This window comes from Canis lupus, chromosome X (assembly GCF_011100685.1).
Source record: "Canis lupus familiaris isolate Mischka breed German Shepherd chromosome X, alternate assembly UU_Cfam_GSD_1.0, whole genome shotgun sequence".
NCBI classification, from domain to species: Eukaryota; Metazoa; Chordata; class Mammalia; order Carnivora; family Canidae; genus Canis; species Canis lupus.
In genome coordinates, this window is record NC_049260.1 from 118,712,757 (window position 1) to 118,735,032 (window position 22,276).

At 47.4% G+C, this 22,276-nt stretch overlaps 1 long non-coding RNA gene across 1 annotated transcript in view; it reads left to right on the top strand.

Moving 5' to 3' along the window:
• Nucleotides 1-20,127: 20,127 nt before the first annotated feature.
• LOC119878091 overlaps nucleotides 20,128-22,276 on the top strand; it is a 47,950-nt gene continuing 45,801 nt past the window's right edge. The window contains exon 1 of the long non-coding RNA XR_005386498.1: nucleotides 20,128-20,708. This is a non-coding gene — a long non-coding RNA (uncharacterized LOC119878091). The remainder of the gene's footprint in view (nucleotides 20,709-22,276) is intronic.

Below are 22,276 nucleotides of genomic sequence, written 5' to 3' on the forward strand. Positions count from 1 at the left end.
ATGACTGGAAATTGGCATGCCTCTTCTTCGCTAGGCTGTTAGTGTGTGGAGAGTAGCAAATCTACTTGGTAGTTTAGCTGGGTCCAAGTTTTGTTGTTGCTACGAGTTTCAAAATCTTCCACTGGTGAGCTGCCTTTCCCTGTGCTAACTGTAGGGCCTGTGATGTCAGGGTTTTCCCCGAGTCTTCACTGTCTCAGCTGCCAGCAGTCTCAGCAGGCTGCACCACCCAGGGCCTCTCCATCTGTGCTCTTTCCCTCTCATCTCCTGTTTTCACTTTCTTATTCTTTATTGAGATTTCATTCACATGCCATCTAATTTACCATTTTAAAGTATACGATTCAGGGGCACCTGGGTGGCCCAGTTGGTTAAGTGTCTGCCTTCAGCTCAGGTCATGATCCGGGTGTCCTGGGATCAAGCCCTGCATCGGGCTCTCTGTTCAGTGGGAGATGAGGGGGTGTCTGCTTCTCCCTCTTCCTCTGCCTCTCTACCCTGCCTGTGTCCTCTCTTTCTCCATCTCAAATAAATAAATAAAACCTTTTTTTATTTTTTATTTTTTATTGGAGTTAAATTTGCCAACATATAGCATAACACCCAGTGCTCATCCCATCAAGTGCCCCCCTCAGTGCCCATCACCCAGTCACCCCCACCCCCCACCCACCTCCCTTTCTACCACACCTTGTTCCTTTCCCAGAGTTGGGAGTCTCTCATGTTCTATCTCCCTTTCTGATATATCCCACTCATTTTTTCTCCTTTCCCCTTTATTCCCTTTCACTATGTTTTATATTCCCCAAATAAATGAGACCATATAATGAATAAAACCTTTTTAAAAGATAAAAATAAAGTGTACAATTCAGTGCTTTTTACTATATTCACTAGATTGTGGACCATTACCTCTAACTAACTCCAGAACATTTTCATCACTTGAAAAGGCTCTCAAATTTCGGAGTGACTTAACTGTCACTTCATGAACTAGATAGATGAAACTGGCCTGTGGAAGAGACAGGCAGAAAGGGAAGAATGAAGCATTCCAAAGAGAGTGCCTCTCTGGGTAAGAGAAGAGAGCATTCATTCCATGAAGTTCTTCCTGAACTCAGCAGGAGATGGTAAGAAGAGTCTTCACATGTCTGTGACTGGCTGGCTGTGTGTGGGATGTGTCTGGCAGTTTGCGAGTAGAGCTGACAACCAAAGCTGAAAAGGAACACAAGAATAGCTATTGCTTGTTTTTTGAAATAAAGGATGCTTCTATTGTTTCCAGGATCCAATCAGATGTTCGAGCCCCCCACAATACAGACATATCTACAGTGCCATAGAGTTTCAAACTCCAACTAGGCTGCAATAGCCATGAGTCCTTTATCCCTCGATACTTTATACTTGTGCTCCTTACACTCAAGACATTCTTGACTTTCCACTCATGGTGTGTGTGTGTGTGTGTGTGTGTGTGTGTGTGTGTGTGTATAAAAACCTATTTGGGTACTATGATCTTTTTCTCATGCTAAAAGACAATTCCATGGATGCCTACAAGAAAACAATGGGAGCTTGAGGTTATAGCCACTCTCAATTCAGCACAGCTTTTGTGGGCACTGGTATTGTACTTATCACAACAGTTACGGCAAACAGTCTGTGGGAAACATGTTTGTTCTCATTTTAGATAGTTTCTCAACTTCTCAGAGAGGTGATACAGTGTCCTCAAGATCTCACCCTAGATAGCTTGCTCTGGGTGGGACCTCAAAGAGTTGTCAATGGTTGGCAAAGGGTTTTATGGAGGGAGAGCGGGAAGGACGCAGAGTCCAGTTGGTGAAGGGAGTGAGGATTAGCATGGTCCTTTTCCTGATTTCCCTGAACTTGGGCTTTGGGTTCAGCCCTCTAGCTAGAGAAATGGCCTGGGAAGCCCAGAGTTGCGACATTGTAATCTAGAGCAGGGGACTCCTCCACATAAAGAACGAACGTCACGTCACGTTTTATTCTCTCTACAGAGATTAGAATGTAGCAGGCCATCTCTTTAGGGGATATTCTGGCTACTGGTGGATACCTGAAGATAGTCATCCATTCAATTGAAACCTAGAGGGATGTCTGGGTGGCTCAGTGGTTGAGCGTCTGCCTTCGGCTAAGGTTCTTGATCCTGGGGTCCTGGGATCAAGTCCTGCATTGGGCTCCCCACAGGGAGCCTGCTTCTCCCTCTGCTTCTGTCTCTGCGTCTCTGTGTGTCTCTCATGAATCAATAAATAAGATCTTTTTTAAAAAAAGTAACCACGGATAACCCCTCACCTTGTAAAGGATTAATCAACTGTGTTTCAAGCTCATTTTATAGACAGTTTAATTGCTGAAACTATATGAGACACATTATACATGCGGGCTGTGGACAAGTGCAGAATTTACAATATGACCGTAGGAGAACCGAGTGCTAGAGAGACACTGTCAGCTTTCACCTGTGTGTTCTGCTGAGTAATGTCTTGCTTTAGCGCATACTGCTTATGAAATTTGACTATGAGGAAGCTGGGAGATGTATTCATATTTATCTCTGTGTGCATATGTGAGGAAAGTGACACTTTCTGAGTAATAAAGTTTTGAAGCAGAAAAGCAATCATTACCAGTAAGTATGCTCTGGTTCCTTGTTTCCTGCTCTTCATTCAGGGATGGAAAGGGATTTCAAAAGAAGAAAAAGTCTGCCAATTTAAAGATTCCAACTTAAAACATTTAAACAACCAGAGAAGGACCATAACCTGCAGACTACATTCCAGAGTATCATATAAGACACTGTAGTGGAGATAGAAGGGACACAGTAACTCTTTAGGGATGTTTTAAGATTTTGCTCACAATTGTGCAGTCCTCTTGCTGAGATCTGGTGGTGCCTTCTGGGTGAATGAAGCCAAAACCACAGTTAGGTTTGCTAAACTAAAGGAGAAGCCTCGCTGGCAAGGAGGATGGAGTTCAAGCAAAAATGTAGTCTCCGATTACATGGCTCCAGGAGTGAAGAGGAAGTGAAGCTTGTGGGCAGCAGGTGGCTGTTGGAAAAGTGTCCTCTCTGAGGAAGGCAGTGAAGGGCTCGTGAGTACATTCTGTGTCTCTGTTCTCTCCACCCCCAGTCCCTGTCTCAGTCATGCTCTCAGCAGCTCACACCTGGACAGGTGATAGATTTTCTTTTTACTGATCGGTCTTGTCACCACCAGCCATTCTCTGCCATGTGCCCTGTAGCAGAGAGAGTGTCTTGGGATGTCCGGCTAGTCAAGACTCAGCCACACCTGAAAAATCTTCACTGGCCCCTATATAAGTTTGTACCTCTAGCCTGTGTCCAGCGGTCCATCTTTCCTGTGCACATGGCCAGCAGATGAATTAAACCCTCTCACCAGTGTCCTCGAATCCCCTTGCTCCTTAAATTCATCTGTCCCCAGTTAACAGGGGGTCCAAGATCAATGCCAAGGTCCCTGTTATATGGACTCATCCGTTACTGTGTATATTTCTTGTAAGAACAGCCAAACTGCATTGAAGGGGACATGAGTTTTGCACCCCAATTAGTATATCTGTGTTTCACAGGAGTAGGACTTAGCAATTCTCTAATTGCTCATATGTTTACTAGGTGGGAGTGAATAGTGGATGTAGTTGAGATAATGAGGACCTGGTTGCTCAATGTCAGAGAAAACAGTTCCATGTACGGAAAGAGAAAGGCTACAGTGTGGTGGAAGGCAGAAGACGAGGCCAGATGCAGAGGCTGGGGCTAGACCTTTCACCCAGCATGTCAGGCCACGGAGCTTGACCCTAGGTTGAGGGCAAAGGGCAATTGAGAGAAGGGGAAGGCACTCCTTGGTTTCCAGAGGATTCATGTTTTCTTGTTTCACAGCATTTATCAATATTTATTTTTTTAATTTAAGGTAAATACACATAACACAATAGAAATCATTCTAAAGTGTCCAATTCAGTGCCATTTCATACATTTGCGGTGTTGTACGACTATAGCCTCTGTGTGGTTCCAAAAGCAAACCTTGCATCATTAGGACTCTGGAAAACAGATTTGTAGCAACCCTGCCACCAGAATTGTGAGCTAGTTGGAACTGGGGTCACATGTCATACTCTGTATTCCTGGGCCCAGCGTGGGCCTTGGGCACTCAGTAGAAAATCAGGAAATGTTTGGAAAATAACATCATCTCAATCAAAACACACAATTTTGTTGGACCAATTTTATTTGGCCTCTAATATGAACAACATATCTACACACCCATAAACACAGGATTAGTAACACAAGTACATGTCTCTAAACAACTTTAGGAGAGGTGCCTAATCTTAATACACCCAACAGTAGACAGAACCATTTTAGTCTATGTGTTGCTTTAAAAAGTCATATTTTCCATGAAAATCAGTAAAATGCTGTGAATGTGTGTGTGTATAAAATCTATTTGGGTACTATGGTCTTTTTCTCATACTAAAAGGCAATTAAATGGACGCCTACAAGAAAGCAATGGGTGCTTGAGATTACAGCCCCTCTTGATTCAGAACACCTCCTGTGGGCATTGGTGTTTTACTTATCACAACAGTTACTGCAAACAGTGTGTGGGAAACATGAAATTTCCCATTTTAGATAGTTTCTCAAGTTCTCAGAGACGTGAGGCAGTGTCCTCAAGATCTCACCTTAGAGAGCTGGCTCTGGGTGGGACCTCCCAGAGTCATCAATGGTTGGCAAAGGGTTTTGTGGAGGGAGAGTGGGAAGGACCCAGAGTCCAACTGGTGAAGGGAGTGAGGATTAGGGTGGTCCTTTCCTTGGATTCTGTGAACTTGGGCTTTGCTGTTCATTCAGGGATGGCAAGGGCTTTCAAAAGAAGAAAAAGTCTGCCAATTTAAAGAATCCAACTTAAAACATTTAAACAACCTGCGAAAGACCATAACCTGCAGACTACTTTCCAGAGTATCATATGAGACGCTGCAGTGGAGTTAGAAGGGACACAGTAACTCTTTAGGGATGTTTTAAGATTTTACTCTCAACTGTGCAGTCCTTCTTGCTGAGATCTGGGGGTGCCATCTGGGTGAATGAAGCCAAAACCGCAGTTAGGTTTGCTAAACAAAAGAAGCCTCGCTGGCTAGGAAGATGGAGTTCAAGCAAAAATGTAGTCTCGGATTACATGGCTCCAGGAGTGAAGAGGAGGTGAAGCTTGCGGGCAGCGGGTGGCAGTTGGAAAAGTGTCCCCTCCGAGGAAAGCAGTGGAGGGCTCGTGAGTACATTCTGTGTCTCTGTCCTCTCCACCCCCAGTCCCTGTCTTAGTCATGCTCTCAGCAGCTCACACCTGGACAGGTGATAGATTTTCTTTTTACTGATCGGTCTTGTCACCACCAGCCATTCTCTGCCTTGTGCCCTGTAGCAGAGAGAGTGTCTTGGAATGTCCGGCTAGTCAAGACTCAGCCACACTTAAAAAATCTTCACTGGCCTCTATGTAAGTTTCTACCTCTAACCTGCGCCCAGCGGTCCATCTTCCCTGTGCGCATGGCCAGCAGCTGAATTAAACCCTCTCACCAGTATCCTCAGATCCCCTTGCTCCTTAAATTCATCTGTCACCCAGTTAACAGAAGGTCCAGGGTCAGTGCCACTGTGCCTGTTCTATGGACTCATCTGATCCTGTGTATATTTCTTGTAAGAACAGCCAGACCACATTGAAGGAGACACGAGTTCTGTATCCTAATTAGTATATCTGGATCACAGGAGTAGAAATTAGCAATTCTCTAATCACTCATATGTTTACTAGGTGGGAATGAATAGCGAGCGTAGTTGAGATAATGAGAACCCCGTTGCTCAATATCAGAGAAAACAGTTCCATGTATGGAAAGAGAAAGGCTACAGTGTGGTGGAAGGCAGAAGACGAGGCCAGACGAACAGGCTCGGGCTAGACCTTTAACCCAGCATGTTAGGCCGCGGAGCTTGACCCTAGGTTGAGGGCAAAGGGCCATTGAGAGAAGGGGAAGGTACTCCTTGTTTCCAGCAGATTCATGTTTTCTTGTTTCACAGCATTTATCAATAGTTTTTATTTATTTATTTATTTATTTATTTATTTATTTATTTATTTATTTATTTATTGTAAATACACATAACATGAAGTCATTCTATAGTGTCCAATTCAGTGCCATTTCGTACATTTGCGGTGTTGTACGAGTATCGCCTCTGTCTGGTTCCAAAGCGCTTGCATCAGCCCAAAAGCAAACGTCGCATCCGATAAGTGGTCACTGCCCATTCCCTCCTCCCTCAGACCCTGTCAACCGCTACTCTGCTTTCTCTATGAATATAGCCGTTCTGTGTATTTCATATAATCGGAATTTGCAATATGATATCTTTGTGTCTGGCTTCTTCAACTCAGCAGTTTTCAAGGTGCATCCTGCTAAAGCCTGTAACGGGACTTCATTCTTTTTTGCGGCTGAATATTTCTTTATAGGCCTATACATTTTGCTTATTCATTCTCAAATTGATGGATATTTGGGTCGTTTCATCCTTTTGCTATTGTGAATTTTGGTGAACATTTCTACACGGGTATTTGTTTGAATACCTGTTTTCCATTTTTTGAGCATATACATAGGAGTGGAATTGATAGTCATATAAATTAAAAGTAAAAAATATAAATATAATTTTAAAAAGTTTAACTTTTTGACAAACTGATAGACTTTTACCACTGGCAAACATCTTTCACAAAAGCGGCACTATTTTTCATCCCTACCACCAATGTGCCAGATATATATTCTTTATCCATTCATCTATTGATGGACATCTCGGTTCTTTTCTACGAGGTATTTACCCAACCCGAAGGATACCTACATAATTATCCAAAGGAGCATCTGTACTCCAAATACACTTTCTTTATTTCTTTATTTATTTATTAGATTTTATTTATTTATTCATGAGAGACGCACAGAGGGAGGTGGAGATGTAGGCAGAGGGAGAAGCAGACTCCCTGCGAGTTTCAATCACAGGACCTTGGTTTCACCACCTGAGCCAAAGGCAGATGCTCCCCCTGAGCCACCCTGGCGTCCCTCCATATACACTTTGGAATCAGCTTTTCCATTTCTTCAAACAGGATTGTTGGGATTCCTTTTAGGGATTGTATTGAATCTGTAAATTGCTTTAATACAACTGCTATCTTAAGAAAATTAAGTCTTCAACTCCATGAACGCAAGATATCTTTCCAAATACTGAAATCTTCTTAAATTCTTCGAGCAATATGTTGTAAGTTGTAGTGTATATGTCTTATATTTCCTTGGATAAACTTATTTTAAGTATTTTCTTCTGCTTTTACTTCTTTTTTTAAACTTTTTTCCCACTTTATTAGTCTTTATTATTATGACTATTTATTTATTATTTATTAAAATTATTTTTTTGCCTAATCACTCTGGCTAGCACTTTCAGTATAATAACATAAAAGAAGCAAAAGCAGGCATTGTCGGGTTTTAAAAGAATATTATTGGTTATTTATTTTAGAGAGAGATTGAGAGGGAGAGGAAGAGGAAGAGAGACAATCTCAGGCAGACGCCCCTGAGCATGGAGCCCAATGCAGGGCCTGATCTCACAATCCTGAGATCATGACCTGAGTAGAAATCAAGAGCCTGCTGCATAACCGACAGAGCCACTTAGGCGGCCCTTGCCTTCTTTCTTATTTCTTGGCTTAATGGGAAAATTTCAATCTTTAACCATTCAGTATGTTAGATGTGGATTTTTCGTGAATGCCTTTTATCATGTTAAAGTCTTTTATTTCTAGTTTGTTGAAAGCTTTTTTTTTTAATGAAAGAGTGTCAGTTTATTTTATTTTATTTTTTTGATGTCTTTGTCAGGCTTTACTACCTCAGTACTGCTGACCTCACAGAACGAGATAGGAAGTATTCCCTCCACTTCCATATTTTGGGAAGAAATTGAGGATTTCTTTCTTTCTTTCTTTCTTTCTTTCTTTCTTTCTTTCTTTCTTTCTTTCTTTTCTTTCTTTCTTCTTTTTTTTTCAAAGATTTTGTTCATTTATTTATAGAGACACAGAGAGAGAATGAGAGGCAGAGACACAGGCAGAGGGAGAAGCAGGCTCCATGCAGAGAGCCTGACGCGGGACTCGATTCAGGGTCTCCAGGATCACGCCCCAGGCTGCAGGCGGCGCCAAACCGCTGTGCCACCGGGGCTGCCTGAGGATTTCTTTCTTCTTTCAAGTATTGGTAGAATACAGGAGCGAAGTCACCTGGTCTTGGGATGTTCTTTCTTTGACGTTTCTGGTCACTGATTCATTCTCCTTACCTGTTAGATCTGATTGAATTTTCTTTTCCTCTTGAGTTACTTTTGGTTGTTTATGTCTTAAAAAATATATCCAGTTCATTTAGGTTATACAATTTCTTGGAGTATAATTGTTCAGAGTACTCTCTTACATTCCTTTTTGTTTCCTTAAGACCTGTAATACTGGGGCGCCTGGGTGGCTCAGGGCTTGAACATCTGCCTTTGGCTCAGGGCGTGATCCCGGGGTCCTGGGGTCCTGTCCCACATCAGGCTCCCCGCAGGGAGCCTGCTTCTCCCTCTGAGTATGTCTCTGCCTCTCAAATAAATAAATAAATAAATAAATAAATAAATAAATAAAATCTTCTTTAAAAAAAAAAAGATCTGTAATACTACCCCGACTTCGATTTTTTTATTTTAGTAGTTGAGTCTGCTTTTTTCTCTCTGTCTTACTAAATGTTTCTCAAAATTTTTATCTTTTCACCAAACCAGCTTTGCTTAGTTGTCACCTCGTGATTTGGTGGAAGTTTCCTTCAAAGTATGGAATCAAAATTAAAATCCTAGTCTTTGCAGGTGTTCTTTTACTTTGTGTTAAGCCATACCACACTACACCACATCACAGAAGGTGACCTAGTATACTGTCTTCATGTCCGGACATTTTGAGAGTTTTTGTGATTACAGCAATACCTTCAACATTCAGCTAGTATTGTCACGGAAAACAATCACACTTTGCACCATAGCAGAGTTTCAAATAGGCAAATTTATGGTATTTATTTAAGGAACATCTTGAGAGTATCATTATTACTTGATTGATCATAATCAATCAAAGTATCAACTCATGATTTCCCATGATGTATCACCTTTAATCTGAGAACTTGGGCACATTTCTCATTTTCTAGTTAGGCTTTCCAACACTCACTGGAGAATGTATATCATTAAATAAGTCGGTTTTAAGGATGAGTAACATATAGCAGGGTTGTCAGCTGTCGAATCTGAGGGGTCTCAGTTTTTCATCCAGCTCTCCTGCCCTCTCTCTGGGTAGAGTCTAATTGTCAGCCTCGAGGAGCTTCCCAGTGACTATTCAAATACAGAACAGAGAAAAAGCACTGAGGCACCAAAAGCTCATATAACATGCCCTGAGTCATAAAGCTAAATAAAGGTGAGGAAACAAAGACTCATCTTGGGGTCCAGCTTACCCTGTAGCTCATGCTCTGGTAGAAAGAAATACTTTCCAGACAGATAAAGAAGACCATACTTAGTTACAGGTGATCTCAACCCCCAAAAGCATCAAAAGTTGAATTGTTCATCAGTTCAGACACTCAGATAACGGGTACTCTTGACCTTTCAAGAGCTCCATAGACAGGGGCCAGGTAGCCTTATCAGAGTCCAGAGGCTAGAGGGCAGGCATAGCTTTGATGAGGTTCCAGGGAGTTCTGGAGCTGAACTGATGCTTAGCCCATCCACAAATTCTATTTCAGCAGCTCCTTCAGAGATAACCATGATAACCCAGCAGAGACAACAGGACACTGACATATAAACAACGTCCAAATCTCAAGGTTTTTCACCGTAGAGGAGGAAGCTATAGTGATCTAGGTGGTGGTGGATTAGAGCCAAAAACATCAGTAAAAACTCTTATGTAGCTTAATGCACATATAGATGATTACATCTAAAATTTGTATACATATGTGAATACACACAGGGTAGTGAACACACATGTAATTTCTTCCTGTAATAGAAATGCCCATGTGTCTATATTGTGAAAAGTATTTGACTTATTAAACACATAAATATGGGGAAATAGGCAGGTCTCCAATGGAGAACAATTCTGGTTTACGCAGATACTCTCACTTGAAGGTAGTACAGCATAAGTCCCTGCGTTGAGGTGTGGGCCACATATGGTGACTTTCTTCCAAAGGGGACAGTATGCAAAGGGGGCTGACACCAGTAAGTTTACAGTGGAGACACCTAAGAGGTATTAACTCAGTCAGGTGGTGAAGGTAAACCACATCAGTGATAAATCAAGCTACTGGTATGTAGTGTTGATAGGATGTCATGACAGTAGCACTTCACCGCTATGGTCTTCCTTCCTAAAACACAGAACTCCAGACTAATCATGAGTAAAACATCAGAAACATTGCGAGTGAGAGACAATGTACAAACTATCTAATCACTCCTCCCGAAAAGAGTCAAGCTCCTCAGAAACAAAGAAACTGCCACAGCCAAGGAAACACTACAAATAACGTAAGGCGGTATGTTGACGGGGATCCTGGACAGAACACAGATTCTGGGTAAACACTGCCGAAGTCTGAGTAAAGTGTGGCTTCAGTTAGTAATAAATGAAGTGTCAAAATTATCCCATTAATTGCAACAAATATACCACATTGACAGAAGCAACCGCTTCCGCTTTCCGTCATAATGGGAAACTGAGTGAGGGGCATATAAAAACTCTGTACTATCTTTGCAAATTTTTTACAAGTCGAAAAAAAATAGTTTAAAATTAATAGATCATTAGATTTTTTTTAAAATAAAAGGGGCAAAGAGCAACTGAACAAAAGGTAATGGCTAAGTTTCTGAAAAAGAAAGAAAGATTCAAAGGAAAAGCAAACACAAGCACACAAAACCAGGTAGTGTGAAACACAACCTTCCTGAATCTTCTTCACTTCTTTCCCCTCCTCTAACTTCCAAGCCAGCATCATACGCTAGTCTGCATTTTTCCATCTCAATACGCATTTCTGGAATCCATTCCTTCCTCGAGCCCTGCAACCCCTGCGCTAGCCCTGCCTCCCAGCTGTCTTCCCCGGATTTTAGCAGGAGGCTCTCAGTGATGCCAGATGGAGACCTGCAAACACTTATTTGCCCACGAAGGGCCTTAAGGCACCTGCACGGGTATCTGCCACAGGGCAGGTCTGGCAAGAGCCAGGCAGCAGCTCAACTCCTCGCAAAGGAGACCAGAGTGTAGAGCAGGCCTTTTGCTCAGCCTGGGAAAAAGCAGAGGCTTCTCAGATCCGGAAGACAAGGACCGAGAGTGAGTCCTCAAGGCCAGTGAGCTCCTGTCTGACTTGCTTTGCCCTGCAATGACAGTTCAGGGCCTGGGTGGATGTGTCCACACAAGAGGCTGTGGCTAAAGAGATGCTCCCCAGAATGACTCCAACAAAGGGGGAAGAGGCCCGGGGGTGTCCTGGCTGCTACAGCCCAACAGTCCTTCTCAATGCTGAGTAAGAACACTGTGGGACCCACCAGTTCCCCACAGCAAGCAACATTAGCAGAGGTGTCCCCGCGTCCAGCCGCGACTGCCCCACAGAGCCTGCTCCTGGGACTTGTGCCAAGACCACAGCCCTGGGATGGCAGGTGCTCCTCCAACCCCATCTCATGGGGCGGCCGACCTTCTGCACAGCCTGCTTGCCACCTGGGGACCCGAAGGCCCTCCTGCCCGGCTGCTTACAAAATCCTCATGTGAGCCCAAGGGCCTGCGGGGTGTGGCAGAGCATCCCGGTGACCACCGCCGTCACTCACTACACTTTCCTCTGCTCAAAGGGCCCGTTTCGGGACCCTAGGTTCCCAGGCGGCTGTTGGGATGGCTGACAGGTCCACACTCCCACTCTGGCTCAGCCTCAGAAAGCCAACCTCACAGTGGCCTTCACGAGGGTCCCAGCTGCACAGAGCGGTGGCTATGACTCAGGAGTTCTCTGACAAGAACCACCGGGGACAGGCAGCTTCCTGTGGGGCAGCTCCTCTTTTGAACACCTCCACCCCAGCCTTGCACCTTAAGGTGCAGAATCCGGAGTCTTGCACCTAGGAAAACATGTGTGCCTGAATTATGTCCCCTAGTAAGAGAAGACAGTGGACTGTGCTCTGTGAGCTCACAGTGTGGTAATGAATCCCTTGGCTCCCGAGGCTTCTGTAGAAACAGCTTCATGCAGTTTCCTACACCCCCAGCTTCGTGCTGGCCATTCTCCAACTGTCAGGACCCAGTCCCTCAACCTTGTCCCTCAGTTTCTCTCACTGTGGGGGATAGGATTCTTGATCCTGCAAAGAGGAATGTGGGGGGAGGCATGCACTGTCCTCATGGGTGGTCTTGTTTCTCCAGCTCAGCTGCAGACTCCTGTGTATGTCCCAATTGAGCACCTGCAATTGTCCAGAGTGGTGGTACAGTCGGAGGGACCATAAAGTGGCCAAGGGGCCAAGAGCCCTGGGGGCAAAGGGGTAGGAATGTGCCCTTTTTCTTTGCAACCCTGGATGGCACATTACATGCAGTCATTATGTCTGCTTCATGTCCTCCAATATGAGATAGCTCCTTCGTATTTCCTGTTTTTTTTGAAACTGTATTACTTTCCCACAGCTGTTGTTGTTGTTTTTCTTTTTAAAGATTGATTGATTGTTTGATTGATTGAGAGAGAGAGAGAGAGAGAGAGAGAGAGAGAGACAGGCAGAGGGAGAAGCAGGCTCCATGCAAGGAGCCCGACTTGGGATTCAATCCCAGGTCTCCAGGATCACACCCCGGGCACCAGATGGCACTAAACCGCTGTGCCACCGGGGCTGCCCTCCTATTGCTGTTGTAACAGATCACCACAAAGTTAGTGGTACAGCACAAATTCATTAATGGAACAACACAAATGTTGGAAGTCAGAAGCCCCAGAAGAGTCTCACTGGGCTAAAATCAAGCCATCAGCCGGGCTGTGATGCTTTGGGAAGTCTCCACGGAGAAATGTGTTTTCATGACTTTTCCAGCACCCAGAGGGTGACCACCATCTTTGGCTCAGAGACCCTTCCTCCATCTTCAACGCCAGCAATGGGCAGTTGAGTCTCTCACATGACCGTCTCCTTCCACATTTGGAGCATTGTATTTACATTGGGTCTACCTGGATTATCTTGAACAATCTCCCTATCTTCAGGTCAGGCAATTGGTAATTTCAATTCCATCTTCTGCGTTAATTCCACTTTGATGTGTAACTTAACATATTCCAGCTGTGAGCATTAGGATGCGGACATCTCTGGAAGGCCAGTGTTCTGCTTATATCTATGGCCTTGACATTTCTGAGGAGTACTGGTCCAGTTGTAGTAGAATGTCCCTCTGAGTGTGTCTGATGCCTTCTCACGAGAAGGCTGGCCTTTGGCATTATCAGGAAGGACAGCACCGACAGCAAGAGCCCTTCTCATTGCAAGTAAAGTATCTCCGATACCTCAAGATGCAGGAACAGTATGTGCAAAGGCAAGGAGCGCACCTGCATTCTGGAAATGGGGAGAAATCCTAGTGGTTGGAGTGTTTTGGGTTTGAAAGTAACCTTGCAAACCATCTTAGTTACCCTCCTTTCTTTTTTTTTTTTTTATTTTTTTTATTTTTTTTAGTTACCCTCCTTTCTACCTTCGCTAGGGAAGTCTTTTTATGGTCATATGTGAACATGGGTGTGCCCTCTGGAATCAATGGGCATGCGCTGTGTGAACTGGCTATCTGTAAAACCTTCTGTGGCCCAACCCAAACCCCAGGACACGTGAGTCCTTGACTGTAGCAACTTATAGATCGAAGCCAACAAGAAGGAAGAGCAGAGCATAAGGGTGAAGGCCATAGCTGCCTGCTGGCAGGAGAGAGTGTGCAGTCAGCCATAGTTGTTTGGAATCCTACTACGCTGACTTCTGCCAGAATACCAGGAGCACAAACCAGGGACTGGGGCTAGGGGTCTCCAGAGTCCCCGGTAAACTCAGTGGCTTACCTTGTCCATGAGCCAATAAGTAGAGCATGGACGGGAGCATTCAAACTTTGCCTGTTTGGATAGTTGTGGGGGTTAGAGATGCCAAGGGGGTTTAGGGACGAGAGGCTCCAAGGACCAGGACCTTGGAGCTGGCAGTTCTTTATTCATTCTCAACATGAGTAGTAAACATGTACCATGTGCCAGGCGCTGCTCAAAGCTCTAAGAATACAGCATTGAACAGATTCGTTGCCTCTGTAGTGCTCATAGCCTAGCATGTGTAGCGGTGTACACTGAAGTGAATCATGAAATGAAGTGAAAGGTGAAGTAGGCTGAGTAGTTTTCAATGCTATGGAAACAAATCGAATCCACAGAGCTGAATGCAGAGTGTTGGGGATGGGGTGGGAGGAGGGGTTGCAATTTAGGATTGGGTATTCATAGAAGGACTCATGGAAAAGGTGACATTGAGGGCGAGACCTGAGGATGTCCCAAGAGGACCACTAGCAGCGTGGCAAAAGCAAATGCCCGGGGAAGAACAACGGCATGCAGTAGCTCAGGGCCCTGCAACAGAGAGCAGGAGGCAGAGGTCTAGAGAGGCTAGTCTGGAGGGCCTGATCCTCCGAGCCTAGAGCAGCCTTGCGCCAAGATCAGTGGCACGGGTACAGTGAACTGGCTTGTCAGATCCAGGATTTTATCCTAGCTTTCTGACTTGACCTAGGGGATAGGGAGCAAATGCAGATCTAAGCATCCAGGGGCCATTCTCCCAGGATAAAGGGAAAGGCAGGCACCATTGGCTTGGAATAGGCAAGGCTGCTGGGCAGTGTTGTGGCATCACTGTGGTAGGCAGGGAAATGGTGCCTTTCTTGAGCAGACTGGATGCAAAACAAAGCAAACACGTTCCTGCAGATGCCCAGAGCTCTCGCCACAGAGCAGACCCTGTGCCTTCTTCTCCTGAAGAGAGCTGTATTTCCTGTCACTATATGTTCACCCCAGTTGGAGGCCAGAAGCAAGTTCAATTTTCTCGGGAGAACATTACTCCTCGGTGGTACTGTGGGCTTCTTAGTGCTTTCTAACAGAAGGCATGCCACTTCTGGCTCTTCCAGTGTGTGTGTGTGTTTTTTTTTTTTTAAAGATTTTATTCACTTATTTATGACATACAGAGAGAGAGACAGAGGCTGAGAAACAGGCAGAGGGAGAAGCAGGCTCCCCACAGAGATCCTGATACTGGACTCAATCCCAGGACCCCAGGATCACGACCTGGGCCGAAGGCAGACGCTTAACCACTGAGCCACTCAGGGGCCCCTACAGTCTTTGCTTTAAAATCTAGTCTGTCTGGGGGCACCTGGGTGGCTCAGTGGTTGAGCATCTGCCTTTGGCTCAGGTCTTGATTCCATTGTCCCGGGATCAAGCCCCACATCAGGCTCCCTGCAGGGAGCCTGCTTCTCCCTCTGCCTGTGTCTCTGCCTCTCTCTCTGTCTCTCCTTAATAAATAAATAAATAAAATCTTTAAAAAAATCTAGTCTGTCTGATATAAAGATTGCCAGCCCAGCTTTCATTTTATGTCCGTTAGCATGATAAATCTTTCTCCACCCCCTCACTTTAAATCTGGAGGTGTCTTTGGGCCTAAAATGAGTCTCTTGCAGGCAGCGTATCAATGGTCCTTACTTTTTTATCCAACCTGATACCCTATAACTTTTGATTGGGGCTTTTAAAAACGATTTTATTTATTTATTCATTAGACGCACATACAGAGAGAGAGAGGCAGAGACACAGGCAGACGGAGAAGCAGGCTCCATGCAGGGAGCCCCACATGGGACTCGATCCCGGGTTTTCCAGGATCACGCCCTGGGCTGAAGGCAGGCGCTAAACCGCTAGGCCACCCGGGCTGCCCTATGTCACTAATTCTATCTTCTGCCTCAATTATCCGAGCAGTCAGAGCCTCCATTTTTTTTTTTTGCGCCTCCATTTTTTAATGCTTCTCATTGATAGCCTTTTTGAAATTTCAACTTGATTAGATTTTAGTTCTTTTATTTCTCCAGAAAGGCTTTGTCTAGTGTCTTTGATGCTTTATTCAAGCCCCGATAGTATCTTTATAATCATTATTCTGAACTTTAGTTCTACCATGTTACTTATGTCCATACTCACTAGGTTCCTGGCATTCAGTACTGCCTTTGGTTCTCTTTTATGAGATGAGGTTTTTTCCATCTGTGCAGAGAAGAATCGATGAATGAGAGAACAAAATACTGAAATGGCAACAATGTCCCCAGAGAAATATACACTACACAAATCACAAGAGACCCAGAACTGAAAAGAAAAATTAAAAAGAGAGAATATAATCAGACAGGTGAAGAGAATAGAGTAATACACTGGATCCTGTGTGTATTTTGGTCCGTTTGTTAGAAAACTAAATCCCAAAATTGTAACAAAAGGAAAACTTTTATAGGTACTAAACAAATTGAATAGAATACAAGGAAAGGATAGAATGCAATTGTAAAAATGAAAATTAAAAGAGAAAAAAAGAAGAAATATCAACAGACAGGTGAAGAAAACAGAGCAATACACTATATTCTGAGTGTATTTCCTTCGGTTAGAGGAAACTACATCTCAAAATTGTGAAGAAGGGCAGCCCCGGCAGCTCAGCGGTCTTCTCCCTCTGCCTGGGTCTCTGCCTCCCTCTCTCTGTGTCTGTCATGAATAAATAAACAACAAAATTAAAAAAAAAAGATGGCTTCAAAATTGTAAAGAAAAAAAACCTTGCATATATATTATATATATTAAATACATTGACAGGATAGAATGTAACTGTAAAGATGAAAATTTAGAAAGACCTTATTTTTTTATTTTTTATAAATTTATTTTTTATTGGTGTTCAATTTGTCAACATATAGAATAACACCCAGTGCTCATCCCATCAAGTGCCCCCCTCAGTGCCCGTCACCCAGTCACCCCCACCCCCTGCCTACCTCCCCTTCCACCACCCCTAGTTCGTTTCCCAGAGTTAGGAGTCTTTGTCTCATTCATTTGGGGGATACAAAAAATAAGTGGGAAATATCAGAAAGGGAGACAGAACATAGAAAGAACTTAACAAGAAAGAAACAAAGAAGGAGAAAAAAGAAAAAAAAAAGCGATTTTGATGAGACAGGTGAAGAAAACAGAATCATATACCGTACACTACGTGTATTTTGGTCTGGTGGAAGAAACTGCACCGCAAGGGTGTAAAGAAAAAAAAAAAAACTTACACAAATAAAATTAAAAACAATGGAAGGATAGCATGTAACTGTAAGAATGAAAACTAAAAAATATTTCCTAAAAGTTTGATAAAATAAGAAATTGGTTGCAAAAGGAAAGCGAAAAAAAAAATAAATAAATAAAATGGAAAGACCAAAGAATCATGGGGGAAAACGCTATGAATTGTGTATGTTATATTCCCCTAGCGCTGGGGTTTTGCGGTTCTCAGTGTTCGGTAAAGTTGGTCTGGGCCGCACGCTCTTGCTGACTTTCTGGGGGAGGGACCTGTTGCGCTGATTCTCAGGGGTCTTTGCCCCGAGTGGGCGTGCACCGCCCTTGCCAGGGGGCCAGGCTAAGTAATCTGGTCCGGGTTGCTCTCTGTGGATTTTGTTCCGTGAAGGCCTTGCAGGCCTCTTTAGAGGCTGAGAGCGAAAGTGGTGGCCTCCTCATCCCCAGCCCCAGGGCCGAAAGCTCAGGGTCCCGCTCCTTAGCGCACCCCCAGTGAAAGGCAACCCATCACTCCTGTCTCCCTGGTACCGGACCGCACACTGTGCTCACCCAGCCTGTGACCAAGCATTTCCATCTCAGGCACGGACCCTGCTTCGCCTTCCAAACCCTGCAGATTCCTGCTGTGTGGACATGTGCGCTGCTCCTCCCCAGGGGGAGCAAGGGGGGGCTTGCCGGTTCTGCCGCCTGCTGGGCTCCTGCTCGGAGAGCCTTTGCGCTGAGGGTGCTGGGACCCACTGACCCTGCTGGGTTCCAGGGCTACGGCCACCACTGGCCAAGAGCCCGCTGCAGCCGGCTTCCCTGCTCCGATGTCTGGGAGCTCTGCTGCACTCAGGCACTGTCAGTGTTCCTGTGACCCCGGGGGATCCTGAGACCACGCTGTCCCACCTAGGATTCTGCACCCGCTTCACTGTCTGAGCACCGGGCAGGCAGGGCCGTCCCTCACCGGAGCGGACTTCTAAAGGTCCGGATTCTGCGCTCTCTGCTGCTCCATCACTCTCTGGTGGAGGCTGCTGGAGCTCGCCCCCTTTTGGCTCCCCCGTATCTTCCCATGTATCGCCTCCCTTTTGCCCCCCCCCCCCCCCCCCGCCCATCTTCCCATGTATCGCTTCCATTTCACTTCTCCACACCTCCTGTCTTGCAGAAACTGGATGCTTTTCTCTTTGTAGAGTTGCAGCTATTCTTTTTGTAGATCTCCGGTTCAGTTCTCAGGGGTTCAGAATGATTTAGTAGCTGTCTCGCTGAATTCCGGGGACCAGAGGAACTTAGGTCTCTCAACTCCTCGGCCACTTTGGACTCCCACCTCCCCCCCCCCCACCCCCACCCCACCGCCCTGTGGTCTCATTCGGCCAAATGGTTGGGGAGAAGTCATCATCTTAGCAAAACTCCTTCAAACTAAAGAAAAATATGGGCATTGTTTTCAATTAAATGTCCCACGCTAGTGCTCCTGGATGTAAATGCTAGAGGAGAAATCCACCTTGAAAGAACGCTTAAGCCAAAAGCACTCATATAGCAGCAAATATCCTGAATAAGTATATGCATATTCAAAATCGTAGTGAACGAAACGGACGAGAGGCGGTGCCCAGTGAACAGAAATCTGCCTTAACGTCAGAAAAATCTTTCAACTGTATTTGGGCAGCCCTGGTGGCGCAGCGGTTTGGCGCTGCCTGCAGTCTGGAGTGTGATCCTGGAGACCTGGGATCGGGTCCCACGTCGGGCTCCCAGCATGGAGCCTGCTTCTCCCTCTCCCTCTGCCTGTGTCTCTGCCTCTCTCTCTGTGTCTATGAGTAAATAAATAAAATCCTTAAAAAAAAAAAAAAAAAAGAAAAATCTTTCAACTGTATTTATCTACATTAACAAAATAATGGAACTAAAAACATCTGATCACGACTGGGTATAGAAGACTCCTTTGAAAGAAATTCAGCACTAGCTAATGGAAAAAGCTTCTATCAGAATACGATGAGGAAGGAATTTCCGTTTTCATTTCTGTGCAACTAAAACCTCACTTAAAAAAAAAAGGAAGTCTTGGGCAGATACTTGGTCCTGGAGAGCCTGGATCGAGTCCCGCATCGGGCTCCCTGCGTGGAGCCTGCTTCTCCTTCTGCCTGTGTTGCTGCCTCTCTGTCTCTCTCTGTGTGTCTCATGAGTAAAGAAATAAAACCTTAAAAAAAAAAAGAAAGAAAGAAAGAAAGAAATGAAAGTCTTGAAAAACACACACAGAATAAACAACGTCCGAACAATAAATGAGGAGAAAGCCTTGGGGGACCCTGAAGACTGCTGAGCTGGATATTGAGTCTGGGTTGGGGATGCAGGGAACATCAGGGATGTGGGGAGGGAATGCAGCCTGCATCAATGCAGATGACAGGATTGATAGGCGGAGCAATTTCCAACTTCTGCTTCTGCTTCCCAGCATAAATCTGAGGCAAGGCCTCAGAGTACACATGACATTAGCCCTGGGGTGCTAAGAGGACACGGGGAAAGACAGGATGATTGAGGCATTGGACTCTAGAGTCTATGCAAATAACCCCCTGAAATCATCTTAGTGGCAAGGAATGCCCCTTAAAAAAATCACTTAAGTAGAATATACAGAATCAACCTGAAATAGAGTAGGGAGTATCAAAGCAATTCACACAGTAAGAAAAGGTATTTTTGATAAAGTATATATATAGTCTACACCTATATAAATACATATACAAACGCATGTATAACGGGAACACACACGCACATACGTGTGTCGCTGTCCGTATTTAGGTGATATGTACGTACATTTGCATACCAGCACCTATAATCTGCACACCTTATACATACGCGTGCACTGGACACACGCTAGGTAGAGAGGGACGGTGTGTTTCTCCCGATGACGCAGCATGTCAGGGGAAAACTCCCTGCAGTGGGCCCCGCAATACGGGACACCCCTAGACACCCTTGCAGCTGCTCGGCCGCCCCCAGGAAACTAAACCTTTAACACGATGTCCCTAAAGTCTGGCTGCTGGCCAAGGGACCCCGTGGGAAGGGGCGCTTCCTCCCGGCCCCTGCCCCTGCCCTGCCCCGGGGCTATGGGCGCTGCGGCTGCACAGCAGGCCTGTGTCCTGATGAGGGCCTCCTGGGTGAGGACTGAGAGCCGACCTGTGCCAGGACGCTGGGGGCCGCCGAACCCTGCTGTGCCCCTGCCGGCAGCCCTGGGCCACCCCGGGACCTGCAGAGCCGGTGGGGCCCGAGCCGCAGCAACCACCCCTCGGGCGCTCAGGGACGACACGTCGGGGCCTGAGAGGCTCGGTGTAAGGGGCACCGACTGAGGTCTGCAGAGAGCCGAGGCCGCAGCCCGCCCGAGTCCGGGGAGGGAGGACCCGCGAGAGGACCCAGGGAGCCTCCCACAGGTGTCCTCCTACCCCCGCCACGCAGAGCCCATCTCCCGCGGACGTGCAACCAGCCCTTAGGGACCCCTGGCACGGGGTCCGGATGTGACGTGGGCCGACTTCCGCCTCGGAGGTCTGAGGGAGCGGAGGGCCTCGTGTGGGGGGCGCATTGGGGTCCCCTGGAAGGAGGCCAGGCCCGGGCCGGCGGCAGCCGGGCAGCAGGTAGCCCCGGGAGGGGGCTTCGAGGGCGGGGGAGGGGCCCCGGAGGGCGGCGGGGGGTGGGGGGGCCCTTTCTGAACCCTGAGAGACCACGCGGGGGAAGGCGGGGCCGCGGCGTCGAGCTGAGGCCTGGATGCCAGGGCCTGGGGCAGTGGCCTGAGAGGGGCAGGGACACAGGGAGTGCCGGTGGGGACGCGGTGACACGGCGGGGACCCAGGAGCCCAGGACAGAGGGGACCCGGCAGAGGTCAGGGCCCACGGTGAGCCCGGGAAGGCCACGAAGGAGCGGGATGAGGCCAGATGGAGGCGGCGGGTGCGGCAGGCCTGGCACATCCGGGTACCCGAGAGCCTGGGGCCTGGTGTGGCGGGAGCAGACGCTGAGGGCTGAGGGGAGGGTCCCGGGGCTAAGGGGAGGCGAGGGATGGACCCTAAGAGGGACAGGGGGGACCCGGCGGAGGGTAACAAGGGCTGTGAGGCCCCCTGGGATGGGGACTTGCCCTCACGTGGGAGTATTGGTGCTCAGACTTCCACATCCGGGCCTCCCGAGACAATGGGGGCCCCTGGCGTCAGGAGCAGGGCCTAGGACACGTGGGCAGAGGGGAGGGCCCCGGGTGCTGCTGGGAATCCCAGTGAGGATGCAGAAGAGGCCCGGGGGACCCCACACCCCAGCCCAGAGTTAGTCCGGGGAAGGTCGTGGGAGGTGGGATGGGAACACGTGGTGAGGCCCCACTTCCTCATCGGGGTCTCTGAGAGACTAGGTGTTAGGAGCAACTCTTAGGTGGTCAGACGCGATGGCTGAGGAGCTAAGGGAAGGCAAGATATGAATCCTGAGGGAGGACAGAGGAGACCCGGCGGAGATCAGGGCCCACGGTCAACCCGGGAAGGCCGCGGAGGAGCGCGATGGGGCTGGATGGTGGCGGCGGGTGCGGCAGGCCTGGCACATCCGGGTACCCGAGAGCCTGAGGCCTGGTGTGGCAGGAGCAGACGCTGAGGGGGGCGGAGGGAGGGTCCAGGGGCTAAGGGGAGGCGAAGGATGGACCCTGAGGGGGACAGAGGGGACCCGGCGGAGGTCAGGGCCCACGGTGAGCCCGGGAAGGCCGCGGAGGAGCGGGATGGGGCCGGATGGTGGCGGCGGGTGAGGCAGGCCTGGGACATCCGGGTACCCGAGAGCCTGAGGCCTGGTGTGGCGGGAGCAGACACTGAGGTGGGTGGAGGGAAGGTCCAGGGGCTAAGGGTTTGAGGGATGGACCATTGACAGGGACAAAGGAGACCCCGTCGGAGGGTCACAAGGGCTGTGAGGCCCCCCGGGGGATGGGGACCTGCTCTCCCGTGTGAGTATGGGTGCTCAGACTTCCACATCCGGGCCTCCCGAGACACTGGGGGCCCCTGGCGTCAGGAGCAGGGCCTAGGACATGTGGGCAGAGGGGAGGGCCCCGAGTGCAGCTGGGAATCCCGGGGAGGATGCGGAAGAAGCCCGGGGGACCCTGCACCCCAGCCCAGAGTCGGTCCCGGGAAGTTCGTGGTGGGGGTTGGGAACACGTGGTGAAGCCCCCCTCCGCATCCGGGCTCTGA